Source organism: Monomorium pharaonis, chromosome 2 (genome assembly GCF_013373865.1).
Source record: "Monomorium pharaonis isolate MP-MQ-018 chromosome 2, ASM1337386v2, whole genome shotgun sequence".
Classification (NCBI taxonomy): Eukaryota; Metazoa; Arthropoda; class Insecta; order Hymenoptera; family Formicidae; genus Monomorium; species Monomorium pharaonis.
This window is the reverse complement of record NC_050468.1, coordinates 4,174,325-4,188,513: the sequence shown is the minus strand read 5'-3', so window position 1 is coordinate 4,188,513 and position 14,189 is coordinate 4,174,325. Positions and strand designations below refer to the sequence as shown.

Below are 14,189 nucleotides of genomic sequence, written 5' to 3'. Positions count from 1 at the left end.
CATATTTCTTTTTACTTGTATATGGTATCAGAAAATTACAGCAAATTAGGAAACTTTTTTTGTTTATAACTTTTTAACGAACGTTGAGCGCGGACTAAAATCTCTTGAACATCATTCAGAAGAGTGACCTTGACAACGTATGTCAAAGTCAAAGTCATTGAAGCTGGGCCCTTTTTTGTTGAGGTTTACTTTATTTTTAATGAAGAATGAGAAATAGTTTATTTCCAATTGAATTTTTAATATATATTTACATTATTATCTAGGTCCAGTAGCATTGTTACAAAAAAAAGATAGAATTGAAGTTGATATTGAAAATATCAAACTCTTGCCTAAATCTCAATCTAAAATTATTACAAGGACAAGACAAAAAAAGAACTTCTGCCATTCTGATTGATAATCCAATGGAAAATGCTGTAACACAAAAGAAAAAAGAATTTAAAAAAAAGTAAAAAAATTGACTTAATATTATAGTTGTTATAATTTTTCTTTAACGTTGTAATTTTCTTTAATGTTCTTTTCTTTTTTAATGTTTTTTACTATTCTTTATATAATACGTGCGATATTGTGCAATAATTATGTGATAAATGCATAAAAAATATTATAAAATAATATTTTTAATAAAATTTTTAATGAAAATGTTTAATCTCTGCAATAAATAATGTTTACTAATCTTTAATCTCTGTATTTTATGTATTTTACAATTTAATTGACAATACTTTCTATTAAATATTTTTATATTGAAGCAAGCTACATGTAAAAAAAGATTCATATTTTTTCTTTGCAACAGTTATTTTACTATTTAATCATTATAAAATAATTTTAAAAGATACAATCTTTATCAAAAAATACATATTTGTGATTTGTTCTATTACTATTTCATTAATTTAACATAGTATGTAATATAGCCAACTTATATCATGATATATGTTAATTTACCCCAGTATTGGGGCAAGTTGGCTACAATTGAGACTATTCGTATTTTAATTATTACAAAAGAACTATACAGTACACAGAATTGTTTCCGGTACGGAAATGTAAAGAAAAGTTTCTTTTATTATATTAGTACAGTTTAATTATCATAATTAGTTGTTTTAAGAGTCAAATAACGAAATTATGAAAATGGTGCCAACGAGCCTTGGTCTTCCCTACTCTTTCTCCACAATAACCACTTCTTTTAATTTAAATTATTATATAATGTAAATCTAAAAACTAGACACAAATAAATTATCCAAGTACGAAAATAATTTAATAAGACTATTAAAATTTATAAAAATGTTTGAATAAAGAACTTAAACACTTAAACATCATTAAACCTTCAAATAAAATGTATTTACATAATATCTATATAATATTCCAACATAACATACAAGTTTGTGACTGTTTAATAATAAATTTTCTATTTACGTGAATGCTATATTAAAATTTTAAAGTATACTAACATTTATTTATCGAAATTTTTAAGCCTGTCAAAAACAATTATGTGCAATCGATGTATAAATTTTAGATAAGAAGGCGAATCCATAAAAACATAAAAATAGATTCCTCGACAAAAATAATTTGTAAAGTTATCCTTATCGCACCTGTCACATAGTCGTTTTGCACTAGATCGATTTCGATGACCTATCTATTCCATTCTTTTAACGTAAAGGGTTTATTAATCTGAGGAGAGAATACTAAAAGTGCGTTAAACAACACTTTCAACATTCGAGCACGTTGTGCATATTCGTGTCTCTATGTAAGCAAACGGCGCTACAAATTGCTTGTCAGAGAGATGAGAGTCTGGTTTCGCCCTAATGATGCCTCGTTGAGGCTTGATTTAATTTTCAAGGCGCAGAGGAATCTCCGACGGTAGTAAAGCTCGCCGCGTTGACTGTCGCAACGGCAGGGTCAACTATTTGGGTAGCTCACACTCCAGGCGAACTCCACTTTGCTTCCTATCTATCTATCGTAAAGTAGACTTGGAATCAAGTCAATTTGTCGGCGTACCAAATATTGCGAATCAGACTTGGAGTTATTTTGGAGAACATCTAATATATTATGAACATAATACAATGTTTGAAGTGATTTTACGAATATACTAATATATTCATAGGAATACATAAGGGGAGGGAGACAGAGAGGAAAACTTGCTTTTTCCCCTCACTTTTGTGATAAAGAGAAAGAATTAAATTATAAAAATGTCTTTTAAGATGAAAAATAAATGAATAACTTTAAAAACTCGTTGGCTAATGCGTACTTCATTCTTTATTCTCTGAAAGGGATAAAAAAATTTTTTAAGAGAAATTTAAATAATTGAAACTAGCAGAGACGTTAAAAGAAACTGAAACTTTCTTTCCAGTAACAAAATATGCATATTTTCTCAGTCCATTTGTGCACGACAAACATTATTGAAAGACCTTTTAGTACAGAAGAAAATTTAATACGTTGCAAATAAAAATTTTTACCGAACGTTACACTTGTTTTTGGGTTTCGTCAAATACTCTGTTGCTCGTTTTAATATTGTCTAGGATCAGCATATATAAGTTAGTCGTTTTTTGCAATACACATCAGTTTATGTTATTCATAAATTATACGTATTCCATCGGGTTTGATTTTTTAGTTTCCTCGATAAGACTATCTATCCTGTCTTTTAAGATGAAAACCGACTTGCGGAAAAATTTTATTATTTATTTGAATGGATTATTTATTCATTCACGTTTTTATTTGTTATAACACATTTTTATAGACGATATGCGTTGTTTTATGGTTGTTCAATGGTCATCATTTTTTAACTGTTTAATTATAATTTCGTTTGCGTTATTTCACTCATGTTTAAGTTCATAAATATTGGTAATTTGTTACGACTGAAGAGGACTATGTATAGTCAAAACGTTTCGAAATTTGTTTAACATTTTTAACACAGTTGTTTTTTAGTTGCATTTATAGTTATATATTTTTTATTTAATAAATTTTGTTGAATTAAGATAATTTTTCTTGGCTTGATATATTGACCCGTTTATCGTATTATTTTTGCTTAGCATTAACAAGCTCTTTACATTTGTTTGTTTTTTGTTATAAAATCGTCAATAAATTATATATGTTAATTGTAAGTATACACGGAAAAATTACGCTCGTAAAAGAAAGCTTGGAGAAGAAGTATTAAAACAATTCACAAAAAATCTTTGAAAACTGATTTTAATATAAGCATCTCAATGAATTTTGAGTAAAGGTAAATTTTGGTCTTTCTGACTGAAATTTTGGGTACGTCCACAAATATATCAATAATTGTAGGCAAAATTCATCAAAAGAGCTCGTATCTTCCAATTTAGAACGTTATTGTAAAACAGATTGCAGAGAGAATAGATTATATAAAAACTCTTAATCATCATCAAATAAACTACAATATTATATTACTCGAGTATATACTCGCAATTATAGTAAAGTAGAGTTGAAATCAATCTAACTTTGCTTAAAACTGTTAGTCGTATATGTATAGATTGAATCATTAGGTTCTATTTTGCACTAACGCAAAAAATATATTAAAAATGAATACAAATGGAGGTCATATTTATTGTAGATTAAATTTAATGTAAAATTAATTTGCAAGACATCACAATTATATTTTAATTTTAGATTAATATCTGACATTTAATTAAATCTTTAACAATATCCGATATAATCGTAAAAATCAGAGCTCGTATCTTTTCTAATTTAGGACATTATCATAAAACAGATTGCAGAGAGAATTAACCACTGGAAACTCTTAATCTGTTATATTTATCTTTCTTCTTATAGCTAAAATATAATTCTAACAAGCTCACAATTAAGTAACTTTAAAAAATTTTGCTTGGAAAACCTTTGAGACAGATTTGAAAAACTGGATTAAATAAATTTGGGATAGAAAAGAGCAATTCTGTCGAACACGACCAGTCATCGCAAAAAAAGTCAAGAAACATAAAATCCAATAGTTCAAACTCGGACAATCTCACAAATTTCACGATGCAGATTTTGAACAAAGTTGGGTGAAGTCTATAACGCCGGCCGTTACAAGACACGAGAAAAGACACGGCGCGGCATGGCGGGACTAATCGGACGAAGGAGAAAATACAAAGAAAACGAGGCCTGGGCAGATCACTGTAATTTAAAAGCTATGAGCTCTGCACGCTCGTGCACAAACTTAATCAACGGTATTATTATATGTCATGTAAAATGACGCAAGCCATACTTATACCAATGCACGCGGAATCTTCAAATTGCTTTTAAGTAATTGCTAACTCTTTTTCTTGGATGTCACGTGAGTAAATAAAAGAAAGGGGGAAAGCTGGCGATCATAAGATGTATCGATTTTTGTTTTCAGCGAGGACGTAAAAATATTGATCTATTTCTTTCAGATTCCTTAAAGTTTTGATTACCATTTATAAAAACTGAATAAAAAATTATTAATTTAATTTGAATAAAATTTGAATAAATTTAAATTTTTTAAAGATCTGTTAATTTTATAATCTTATCCCTATGTGTAAGATGATTTTCAGTAATAAATAAAAGATAAAAAATCAAATTAAAAAATAATCGGAAAATATAGATTGATATGTTAAAACTAACAAAAAATAAGTCTTACTCAATCATAGCTGGATCTTCATGTCGAGATTTACTTGTGTAAATATAATTTAATTATAAATTGCGTAACTATTATTTAATTTATATAAAAAAGACATCAATTTAATGTTGATTTGATGTCTTTTTGATTATCATTTCTTACTGACAAGAGAACCTAAAACAAACCCGAAAATTCTGATTTTAATAAAACTTGGCATAAATGTAAAAGGGGTAAATATATAAATTTAGAAATTTTTGACTTCTAAACGGTTTAAAAGGTTGAAACCACTCTTCAAAAGTTGAAGGTTTTTACTTTTTCTCGATGTATCTCGTAAACTAAACAAAATATGAAAAAATGTTATGTACAAAAGTTTTATAGTATAAATACCTCTATTTAACTCTGTTATTTATTTTTTGAAAAAAATTGTTTAAAAAAAATTTTTTTTTTTAATAAATAGCATAGCTAAGTAGAGATATTTATACTGTAAAACTTTTGTATAAAATATTTTTTATCTCGTTTGATTTATGAAATACATCGAGAAAAAGCAACCCTTTCTACCCTTTAAACCATTTATAAGCCCAAACGAAAAATTTCTAAATTTATGTATTTACCTCTCTATATTTATGCCAAGTTTTATTAAAATCAGAATTTTCGGGTTCGTGAGGTCACCTTGTGACTAAAGTTTGCAGAACAACACGATTAAAGTAAGGTGTGTAAAGACAAAATATAATTAATATAATAAACAGTTAAGATTTTGTATACGTAAACCACTTTCTTAGAAGCTGTTTTTAAGTTATGTTGCAAAAACATTAATATAAATACTATTATAAAATACGATACACGGAGAAAAATAATTTGCTGGCACAGCAAATGTTATGCTGTCCTAGTAAATTTTATTAGTTATTATATGGACAGCAAAACGATTTGCTAAGAGTACTAATTTTATTAGTTGAAAAACGGTTTTGCTAAATTAACAAATTATCTAGTATAAGAATTATAAGAACAAAATAATTTCTGTTCTGCCAGCAAAGTATTTTGGCTATCAATTATGTAATTTGCTACATGAACGAGCAAAAAATTCGCTAGAATAGAAAAAAGATTTAAAAAAAATGAATAAACCTGTAATTACATATAAATCTAACTGCGTCTAAATACATTCTGTAAAAGTATTGTGTGGCGGTCGTCCGGGCATCCTTGGGCTTGCCCGCCAGTTAGTGCGCAGTGTTGTCGATAGTCGGCCTAATTCTTTCGCAGAAAAGAAAACTGATTTTGGTTTACTTTAATCGCGTTGCGGGTGGTCTTTATGTAGCGTGTTGGCTGCATCTTACTCCCGAGACAGTTGAGCCGCCTGCTCACCTATCGGCGACTCTGCGCACTAATTGGCGAAAAGCAACGCAGCCAAACTAGTTTGATTACAATAACAAATTTTATTTGTTGCCCTGACAAATTTGTATCAGCAGTGATAATTTTGTTATATTAACAAAATATATTTGCTAAGAACAGACTGTTTTGTTCTCACAGCAAATTACAATGGAAACCCCGCGTTAGCGTACTCCGCGTTAGCGGAAACTATCCCCTTTATATGCACTCGGCCCACATGAGTAGCGTGTGTGGGGATAGCAATGCAGTCACGTAGTATGTAAGCAGTTACGACGTATTCTTAAAAATTTGTGCAAGATTTTAATCTGTAATTAATTCATTTAAGACTAGAAAATGGCTAATATTTTTTTTAATTAAAAAATGTATTATTTTGTGCACATAATTATTAAAAATTGTCTCAAAAAAATGTTTCAAAATATTATTCGTGTAATATAAATAAAAATATATTTTTATATAAATTTTTATTTGAAAAATTCACGCACATGTAAATAAAATAGCCAACACTAATTTAAAGTAAATTGTTTAAATGTAATCACATAAAAAAAGGAACACCGATTGCAATCAAAGCTGGATTTCTAATTTGATAATATTTTATTTATAAATTATATGTTGGAAAATAATAATAAATTAGAAGTGTAGAGAATATAAAATATTCGGGAATATAATTTATTACTTACAGAGGTACGAGATGTGAGTTTTTCGGATGGCTATAGATACCATTGACTTGGTCTGAGACGCTCTGCTTGCAATTTTATGATCGAATACATTTAGTCTTAAGCGTTAACTGGTTAGATGGCAATACCGTTACGTTCCTGAATTTCACGGAGTGGGAGTGAACCCAAGCAATAGGAGATAACCCCGCGTTAGCGGACTCAGAGCCCCGAACAGTCCGCTAACACGGGGTTCCACTGTACATAATTTTATTGTAAAATTTTCTCCGTGCAGATTTACGAATATATGAAACTTATGAAATGTTTGAAAACTTATAAACAATATTTATTTAAGGCAAGAAACTTTTAGTATGTAATTTGTGTGTGTGTGTGTATGTGTATGTGTGTGCGTGCATACAGGAAAAGGTTAAATGTTATTTGTTTTATGTAAAGTAAGGAGTTTATTATTATCGATAGTTATTTTTTTTACCAGTAAAGATAATTATTTAAAAAAACAAAATTAAAAATAAATAATTAATTTTTTTAACGCTAGAATTATATTTTTCTATGTGTGTGTATATAGCAATTTCCACCTCAAGCGTATTGCGCGGCCCATAATGTAAGTCTTTATATGTATAAGAACTTTGTGTTTCAAAACCAATGAATATGTGACGCGCAGTACGCATGAGCTGAAAATATTATATGTATGCACTCAAACATCGAATATTAACTCGATATTGACATTATTTTATATATTTCTAACTAGAAAAGATAAATATATCATGATTAAAAAATTTTTATTTAACAAAAAGAAAGAAAAAGATGATATGCCTTCATCATTCTGTTACGGTGAAATTAGTGACATATTTGTTATCTTGTGACATAAATTTCTGTTTTCGGATTGTTATTTCTTTAACTAGATTAACGATCTCAACGCTATCGTATGAAGAATAACTTTTTTTTTTTTCATTAAGAAATGGTAAATCTCATGTATTGCATATGTTTCACATCCGTGAACATCTGCGTTATAAATCAAGTGGAAATGCATGAAAGGGAGATGGAAGGAGAGATAGAGAAGCAACGGAAGAAAAGACCCCGTGGATTGTCAGCAGATATTGGACAGATGTCGCGTTGCATGTGCAAATGTATGAACGAAATGTTGGAATGCAGAGATCCGGACTTGCGAATCAAGAACGACGCCCGGCGGATTCGTGTCACACCACGGTGAACTCATATGAATGCACGTATGTACAAATGCGGAACTATGACACAGACACAAAATTGTATCCATGGGATGCAAGAGGATTAGTTGTCGACTTAGATGCAAGAGAGATATAAATATGAAAATTTCAAAATTTAAAATGCAGAGCAATTATTTGTACAGGGTAAATTAGGGTATGATGGCCATATAGAAAAGATGGCCAATGGTTATAATTTCTCCAATAATTACTAAATAATGCATTTTTGTAATTATTTTCAAAGATAATCAATATTTATTGTAGTTTATGTGCGTATACTTTTCGAAAAAACAACATTGTGGATATTATATCACGTTTTTTACTTTCGACTACTTGCAAAGTTTTTCATATGTTCATTAAAAATTGCCACAACGTTTACTGCGTTCGGCAAAGCAAATCTGAGCACGTCGGAGTGCTCTCTTACCTCACTCTATCTTTGTTCAATGCCAATAAATAACAAAGACAGAATGTGTCAACAAAGCCTCTAGACGCTTCAGATTTGCTTTGCCGAACGCATTGAATAAACTACAGTTGAGCTGTCACAATTAACGTTAGATACATAACGAAAGTATGTAAATTGTAATGTGCAATTATACGTTCTATTTCTTTTTCCAATATTTAAATAATATAATTATCTTTCTCTCACAGTTGGATAAGATAGCCTACTTTTTTCGGGATAAGTTGGCCAACCTAAGATGGACGCATATTAGTGCTGGTGTACTAAAGATGGAAAACTACTCAGGTAGCAAGCCTACGTCATTTTGACGTCCCAAAATGGTCATATCTGGTCATATATCGTCAAAATAACCATTTTTTTACATGACCTAAAATTGACGTCATGATGACGTCATTTCGAAGTCATATTTCAGTCATGATCTGACGATTATTTTCCCAGACAGCACACATCCAAAATCGGGACATAAAGACGTCATTAAGACGTATTTTAGACACGATCTAAAGCGGTGTCTATACAATGAGATTTAAGGCGTAAGGCATAAGCATATTATATAAGCATATTATATTCAACTTTAAAAGAACTTTTTTAAGAAAACATTTAGATATCTTGGAAATAATTTCAAAATGGTCAAATTAACCATTTGAACGCTTCAAAGTCTTAATGCTAAATAGATCGCAATTTCCATCAAATTATAAAGGTTATAGAAAAAGTTAAATTTAACAATGAAGTTAATAAGTAAATAAGTTAATGCTATTTATTTTTAATATGTTTTGCAAAATTTAATTGCTTTTATAAAAAATAATATAATTGCGACAGTTTATAACATATAGGTATATGTAGACAATAACAAGTACCCATATCGATGATTCAAGCTGGCGTAACAGATAGATTACAAGGTTTGTAATCCTAAGGTCCCGGGTTCAAAATCCAGCGGCAAGTAAGAGTAAAATAAAATAATATAATTTAAATTTAATTAATTAATAAAAATTTGTCCCAAATTTAGTATGTACTGTTGATAAGAATAATAAAAAAAAATGAAATTTTTATTTTATTTTTTTATCTCTAGTTGCAGTTTAAAGATATCCGATTTAAGAAATCTTTTAGATATTAGTTTTATGATATCTTTCTGTTCTCAAAAAACGACGCATTGGTTAACATTCTGACATTATATGTTATCTTTTAGAAGTCTCTTTATGTTATCATTTTCAGAAACAGAATATCTTTTAGAGATCTTTTTGACAACATATTATTCACGTCATTCTATGACGTCAAAATACGGTACATTTCATGACGTCAGGAATTTGTGACATTTGACCGTCATTTTAACGTCATAAGGGCGTCATTTCGTGACGTCAAGAATAGTCAGTAAATGACCATTTTGGGACGTCAAAATGACGTGAGCTTGCTACCTGGGTAGATCTTTAAGAATTTCCAAATGACGTATAAGACAATACTCTAACTGACACTAAACTGTGCTAAAGGACTATCTAGATAGAGGTAGGCAGAAAAAATAGCAAGTTGTGCTTTTTGCCTGCGAAAATCACAAGTAAATCAGTAAGGTTAGAAAGTGAGGTTATAAAATCTGTCGTACTAACTACAGAATCGACAATAGCAGTAGGAATAAAGCTGTAAGACATTATAATAAGCTAATGATTAATGCGTACGACATCTTAAAGCCCTAATCCATTACTACTGCTAATGTATTGTAGAATTATAGATAAAGCATGGTCTAGTGATTTGTTCGTCTTAACTGCACTTCTGCAAGAAATAGAAAATATATACATTCAAGATAGAAAAGATTCAAGAATTTTGCAAAAGACAACAGTAATTAATACTGCATAATAATAATAATAACAACATACAATATGTATATATTTTATTAAAAAGATGAAAATTAAGTTGCGCACTTAACCCAGGTAGCAAGGTGACGTCTAATTGACGACATTTTTTGGTCATTTTATGACGAACCAGACGTCATAATGTCGAGATAAAATGACGTCTAAATGTCGTAAAACTGACGTACATTTGTCTCATCTTAACGACGTCATATATTGACGTCAAAAATACGTCATTATTTTCATATTATTGACGTCATTTTCAAGAAGCTAGTATCGTACATTTGACGGTATTTTATTGTTATTTTTATGACAAAACATAGGTTTTTAGATTACATTTAATAAAGACGACATTTTAACGTCATTTTTATGACTATCCCAGGTAGTAAAAGCCGTTATTTTGACGTTTTAGAAAATATTTCGGGTACATGTCCTATATATGCAGTACTTGCATTATGAAAATATCGAAATAACATAATTATAATGTAAAAAAAAATCTACGTTGTTTCTCAACAAGCATCACGACCCACCACACCACAGTCACATTTGGAATTGCCTAACTTCCGCGGTCACCCATCCAACTCTGAACCACCGTCGACGTTGCTTGACTTCGAAGATCGTACGCTACCTAGCCCTTTGTGATGATCCATGAACAGTTGATGATCATGAATACATATTTGTTATAGATCAGTTCAATAGATGCGAGAAACATGAAACTTGTAGTTAACTAATATTTTTATAAATAAATATAAATTTACAGTTTTTTTCCTGATTTTTACATATGCAAAATAACATGTGGAATAACTTATAGAAATGTTTTTGCTGTTTTTTTGATAAAGCTAAATTATACCTCAGACAAAACGCAATATTTATAAAATATTTATAAAATATTTATAATATTTATTTAAATATTTTATAAATGTTTATCCAAATATTTTATAAATATTTTTGTGGTCTTAGATTTGACAAATCATAAAGATTTATCATAAATATTATAAAAATATTTATGAAATATTTATAAATATTTACAAAATATTACTTATACAAATCTTTATCTTTTATTTACTATAAATATTATATAAAATATTTAAAATGTTGAATAAAGATTTTTTTCTTCGTATATATAAAATATGTGTAAAATATTTATATAATATTTTGAAAAAATAAATATTAATAAATATTAATAAATATTTATCATAAATATTATGTGCTGCCTGGGATGATTCTAAAATATTGATAGTATTAATTATATAAAATATTATATTAATTTTAATAATGTTGTTTATTACCCAATCTTTAAATAATGATAGTTATAGGTAGCAAGGTGTCGTCCACTAGACCTCAATAATTTGTCATTTGAGGTCAAATCGTCAATTATTACAAAGAATTATAGTTAACGTCAGTAATTAGTCACTAATAAAATCTTATTAATACGTCGTAAAATGATCAATTAACTGACGTTATTAATTAGTCAAGAATATGACGTCGGAAATACGTTGTAGGATGGATAAATGACTGACGTAATTAATAGGTCAAAAAATGACGTTACTATTACGTCTTAATTTGGTAACATGACGTCTGCGACCTTAAATGACGAATTATTGACGTCGTATTAACGTCACCTCGCTACCTGGGAACATTTGAAATTGGATATATATTTTTAGATATTTTTTTAGTACTAACAATGAGTTAAGTAGATGCTAAACTTTGTGCAGAAAAAATTGCTTTTAATGACTAATTTTTTTATAATAAGAGATAATTTGATTTATTATTTCACATTGTGTTCAAATTTAATAATGCACTCAGACAGCACAGGATATCCTATGGATATCCGTTTTATGTCCATTTCTTGTCCTGATGTCCATGGACCTTATGAGGATATCCATAGGATATACATTTGTGGACATTGAAGGGATATCCTAAAATGGACCACTTTGTTCATATGCTATCCTTATTTGTACTCGCTCCGCCAACACCATCTGCATGCACAAGTGAACTAAAAAGCAATATGGCCGTTTAAAACCAATATGGCCCTAGTAGTGGTTAGGTTTTTGTTGGTTATTGGCATGTTTTACACAGTCAGGTAAGAATTCTAAAAATTTTCAGAAATTATAAGTTACGAGAGTAGCAAAGAATCTTATTGTGTGCCGTTAGCTTTGCCTCTGTCTGATTGATCAATTCGCTAATATATTCCACCACAAATTCTCCTTTAATGAGAATGATGATGATGACGCTCGCTTGCTCTGACCTACGTACGTAAACAGAACGGTTACGTGTACACGGTAGCAGCGACGAATTCTAGACGTATAATTACAGATGGTAATAGACGACGGCGAAGTGTACGCGGATTATGACAAAGGTCTCGATAAAGAACAGCAACGAGATTAGAGATTGCAGCAACGGGAACAATCAGAGCCTACGAGCACCATCATTTTCATTAAAGGTGAGTTTGTGATGGAATATATTGGCGAATTGATCAACCAGGTAAAGGCAAAGCCAATGGCACACAATAAGATTTTATACAGTTTACTCTGTAGCCTATGTATACATGTGTATGTGTGTGTATAAACATAAAATTTAATTTCTGTTGTAGTTGACGAGTCACAATCATTTGTTGCCTAGATGAGATTACTCGCATGCTGCAGTCATTGTCTGCAATATAAAGAATATTTGTTCCACGGTAGTCGTTAAACAATGGATACACACTATATATATATGTTGTGATAATTACAAAATACTTTAAGCTGATTGTTTAATTAATATTATACGTATAATACTTATTTAATTAAAATTGTTTAATGTATAATCTATCGAAAGAATAATATAATTTCTAAAATAAATACTTATATTTATAAATTTTATTCTGTTTTTACCCTTTTATTTAATGTAAAATTTAATTTTGAATGCCGCTTTTTATCGGCAAGGACGTCCATAGGACGTCCATCGGACATATTTCACGGATATAGCATGTCCACCAGTTTCATAAACCAATATCCTATGGACGTCCATAGAATGTCCAAAAGACGTAAAACGGATGTCCTGTGGATATCCTCAATATCCGTTAAAGACGTCTTATGGATGTCGTATGGATATCCGTGTGCTGTCTGGGAGCTGTGATATTTTTACAGAAAAGAGTTTAACTGCACATTTCTCCAGCGACGGAGTCCTGTATTATTTCGCCATTAGGAGACAATCTTTTAATTTCAGAACAGCTAGGTATAATACAAAAAATTTAAGTAATTATTTACATTAGCGATTTCTCACCGATTTTGATGACCTTCAAATATGTTGTCAAGGTCATCATTCTGAACAACTTTTCTCTATACATGTTACCGTAACTCGACTTTAGTTTTCGAGTTATACACAAAAAATGATTAACACAAAAGTTTAATAAATACCATACTTTTTAATTAGTACTAGAATGTTTTAGTAATACTTAAAGAGAGCTCATTCCTCACCGCACAAAACGAACAAATCTGGCAGAAAAAAGCGTCGCTCTGCCCCGCAAAGGGAGATATTAACAATTAAAGTTGAAAAAGTTTAATAAATATTATTCTTAAAATTTAAAGCATGGAAATTTGCAAAGGGTTATGTAGAGAACGCGTGGGAGGAGGAGAGGCTCTGCTTCTCCCCCTGCACCCCCTCCCCGTAATTTTTTTTAACCTAACCTAACCCAAACATTTTAAAGTCGCTATTTGGTTAATGCAAAAACATTGGAAACGAACAGCGTGGAAAGTCGCAAACCTATGTGGCACTGTACAAGTGTGGACTTCGTTTACTTTACGTTTCATAAATACGATATATGATATCAGTGCCTTACGTAAAGTAAACGACATCCACGTTTGTACAATACCACATAGGTTTGCAATTTTCCACGCAATTCGTTTTCAATATTTTTGCATTAATCAAAAAGCAACTTAAAAATGTTTGGGTTAGGGTTAGGTTAGGTTAGGTTAGGTTAGGTTAGATAAGGTAAAATTACGGAGAGGTGGCTCTGCCCCTCCCCCGCCCACGCGTTCTTTGCTGTACCAGACTGGGGTAGAAGTCGCTACA

At 30.1% G+C, this 14,189-nt stretch overlaps 1 protein-coding gene across 2 annotated transcripts in view; it reads right to left on the bottom strand.

Moving 5' to 3' along the window:
* LOC105833146 (transmembrane protein 132E) overlaps nt 1-14,189 on the bottom strand; it is a 301,760-nt gene that overhangs the window by 179,434 nt on the left and 108,137 nt on the right. The window lies entirely within an intron of this gene.